Source organism: Anneissia japonica, unplaced genomic scaffold (assembly GCF_011630105.1).
Source record: "Anneissia japonica isolate Jap-2015-1 unplaced genomic scaffold, ASM1163010v1 scaffold287753_len344599_cov186, whole genome shotgun sequence".
Classification (NCBI taxonomy): domain Eukaryota; kingdom Metazoa; phylum Echinodermata; class Crinoidea; order Comatulida; family Comatulidae; genus Anneissia; species Anneissia japonica.
The window spans coordinates 251,421-255,601 of NW_022712461.1; positions in this window are offsets into that span (position 1 = coordinate 251,421).

Consider the following 4,181-nt stretch of genomic DNA (forward strand, 5'->3'; position numbering starts at 1 on the left):
TGATTACAGTTCATCAATGATCGGATTGGTACTCTTATTTCTTTATGGCTCATTATTACAATCCAAGATGTGCAGAATGCTATGAAAAACTAATTATACCATATTGAAATTGGAATATATCAATAGTAATATCAATCCATCTTTGCCTATGTTTATCATCTGAATGTATTCTAGCTTCAATATCATATTGACTTTTCACACTTGAATTGAATTTGCAAAATAAGACCCATGGATCTGTTGTTACTGGGTATAACCAGTTTGTATAAATTGTATAAGCTGCTTTTGCAATTAATTCATTTGTGATGTTGTTTTGTTTTGATATACCAAATACAACATTTTTGAAAGTAATACGGTATTAATCTTAATTTTGAATATAGATGCAACATTATTCCAATAGTTTCCTAGACTTTTGCACGTCATTAACATGTGTTTTTCATCAGCAATCGTTGCACAATGTACACACAATGGTGAATCACCTAATTTCCATTGATATAACCTTTTCTTAGTTGGTAAAATTCTATGTAATAATTTGAAGTTAAATTCAGCTATTTTTGGAGTCTTTATTTCTTTAACTTGTCTTGTCCATACTTTCTCCCAATCAATATTATTATCTGTAAATATCTCATTCCATTTAGCTTCACATTTTGGTTTTATTGATTTTTTTTTAACTAAGTATTGTCTACACTCTTGGAAAAACATGGAGTTAGTATATAGTAAGATTAGTTGAATAGCTGAATGCAGAGAATCTCTGTATCTACTGGAACCGAGCCACATAGCTTGTATTCCACTATTTGCATTCACACCCGGGCTGTGTATATATATTGCCTTGGTTTGGCTCCGTAATCATTAGTGGATCGTGGGACTAGTTTGGTCCTTACCTAAGCTGGTCGAACGTTTCGTTTGGGTCTATACTCTAGCTGCACTGATGAGGCCTGGAAGGCCGAAACGGATCCGTCTGCAGATATTGGGATTCCTTCCAGTGGATGCTTAGTTTATTTTGTCATTCTGATCGGATTAAATATTTGATGAATTATGGCGAATTTTTATTACATATTTGATAGGCATCGAGTTACTATAATATGACTTCATGTAGGCTATGCTTTCTAATGTTGAAATCGGCTTCCAAAACCAAAACATTTTAAATAAAGCTTACTACTTATTTCATAGGCATCGAGTTACTATAATATGACTTCATGTAGGCTATGCTTTCTAATGTTGAAATCAGCTTCCAAAACCAAAATATTTTAAATAAAACAAGAAACAAAGAGTATGTAATGTAACCATCTAATTTATTTTCAAATCCTCATTCTTAAAAGTGAAATTCTATATTTTGGAAATTTTGCATGAAATATGTCAACCACGCTGTCATGGTCGAGGTTGCTTCACATATCACGATGTATTCCAACCATCATGAGGATATCTAAATGAGCATTTGTCAACAGAACGCAAATTATTTTTAATTAGTCTCATTGAATTATTATTATTGTTGTTGTTGTTGTGATGAAAAGTTAACACAAACAATATGGTGGCTAAACGAATATTACATGTAATTTTTTTTTTTTTTATTTGTTTGTTCCCCGACAAAATCTATCGTCTTCCCCGAAAGGGGGGGGGGGATTTGCTTTTCTTACGTCCTAGTAGACTAATTTGAAGGCATTTTATCATGTTAATCTCTATATGTCCGTGAACACAGCGATAGGGCCTATCAAAAAATTACCAGTGGAGGACATGGAGAAACAAGCAAATTGTTTCCCAAATGAAAAATACTACTGTATAAATTCGTAACCATTACGAATAAAAATTAAAAATCAATTCTGCTTTTAAATGAATAATAGCAAAGTTTGATATAAAGAGTGGATTAAAAGCGACTGTAAATGAGCTAATTCAAACAACTAGAAGCATTTGAAACAAATTAATCAACATTTTTATTCTTGGCATCGACAGAAAACATATACAGAGGTATAAGCATAATTTAACTGTATGTATACGCTATCTATCCATTGAACCCGTGACGGGGTATACTGTATAAAAGGATCATCATGATGAGTATACTCGTCTCAGAGTATTTCTGAGAGCGCTAGGAACGATTATACTTGTCTAAACCGGGGTGTCATTCATTTTGACTTCATTGCTATACACTGACATACCGGCTGGTAGTTAGGGGAAGATACACCTAGGCGATAACGTGCATATAACGTGTGTATGTTTGTTGTGTTATGTTGCTGGCAGTACAAAAGATTGCGCGTGTGGAGTCAGCGCTCTAGTATTCTTATTGTAACTCATTTGTACATTCATACAATCTTAATACTGTACTGTTATGTGATTCATTTTATAATGATTCTGGGAATAAGGTCACATTTTTTTTGTTATAATTAGTGGACGTTTTTTGATTTGGTGGGGGGGGGGGGGTGCGCACGCACCCAACGCACCCCCTGGATACGGGCCTGTACATAGCCGTCATAAGCATTTTGCAAGTCGTCCAGTCATTACAATGAGAGTGGGGAGGGGTTATTAAACTGCTAATCCGACACTGCTCCTTGAGCACATATTTTGGTGGAGATGTTTGCGCTTTTAACAAACGTACTGTTGTCGTTGTTGTTGCTGTCGACGTCGTCGTTGTCGTTGTCGCCATCTCTCGCCGCTACTGCTGCTGCTGTTGTTATTATTAACGGCCTATCCCCTGTACATAATGTTGAAGAGTGGGCCAAAAAAGCATCCAGTTTAAAAATGCAAAAGGTCTATTGGGAAAATGATAAATAGTTCAAAATTTATTTTTGTATCAGTGCCATGTGGATGAATTGAGTTACTTATTCTTCCTTTAATAAAATTTAATAATAGTGCAAGAAACGCAAATACATAGGCCTTTTACAATGAATAACAAGGAATATATAATTTATAGGCCTATATACACAACGTGCAGGTATTGTGAAATATTAACAATATACAGTTAAATAAAACATGTGTTATGAATACACAGGATGCAATATAGGCCTACTATGCATATTAGGAAACAGCTCGTATTTACGCCACTGCCTCGTATAAGAATAGTAGTTGTCTATTGTAGAATCGCTACACCTCCCCTCCAGGGGCAGACACACAATATATGCCAATGTTAACAATTAAACAAAAGCAAAAAATTGAGGGGAGGGGGAAATCACTTAGGCCTATTACGAGCTCTTGTCATGCTCTTAAAAGATAAACAACTTTAAATCTATAGGTTTTCGTTTTTACCTTTCATGGGTCATGTATAATGTCCTTGTTTTATCTGGCATCGTTTAGTTTATATTTTTATATTTACTGATATTGTACAGTATTGAATAAAATCAATCAATTAATATTACTGATATCTAAACTTTCCTAATAATAGTTTTATTATTATTATTTTTATTATTATTGTTATTAATATTATTATTAATTTTTGAGAAAATTTATGTCTGCGTCTGCTTTTTTCACCTTCTTGCTGAGTTTCTCAAACAGTCTAAGGTCTTGCTTTGTGACCGTACTGGTCTGTGTAAATGTAAATACAGCAACATACAGCAACTTCCGAACAGGAAGTAGTATAAAGACGAATTTAAGAGCAACAAAAATACATGTAATAGAACCAGACATGTTTCTTCGTATTCAATACGACATCTGCAGTGTAACAAAACAAAAAAAAACGAATTCAGATATCCTGAGGTTTATATACCTTTGCTTATAACTTATGCACATTAGAGTTAATTCATTCTAAATAGCATAGGCGTAGATACCGGGGGGGGGGATGGGGATATATCCCCCCAATATTTGACAAGGGGGATGGTCCATTGTATCATCCCCCTCCCAATATTTTGACTATGTATAAAATGGGGCTTTACACACTTCAAAAGACTGTCACAGAAATAATTTGCACTGTCTTATGCTCTTACAAAGATGAAAATTAGCATAATGTATTAATGTTGATAACAAAATTATTTTATCTGGTACCAATCTAAGCTCTTCTTTCCTTAGATGTTAGATGTGCTTGCAAAGAGAGCCACATTTCACACTGACGGGTGTGTACGACATCAGTAATGTTACGTCAATTCCAAGAATGTTTAAGGTTATATCGGTTGATGAGGAATTTATTGATTAGGCCTATAATAACAAATTGCATCAATTTATTTTGCAAAAACAAGGTTTCCAGCTTCAGAGGGGGCACATCC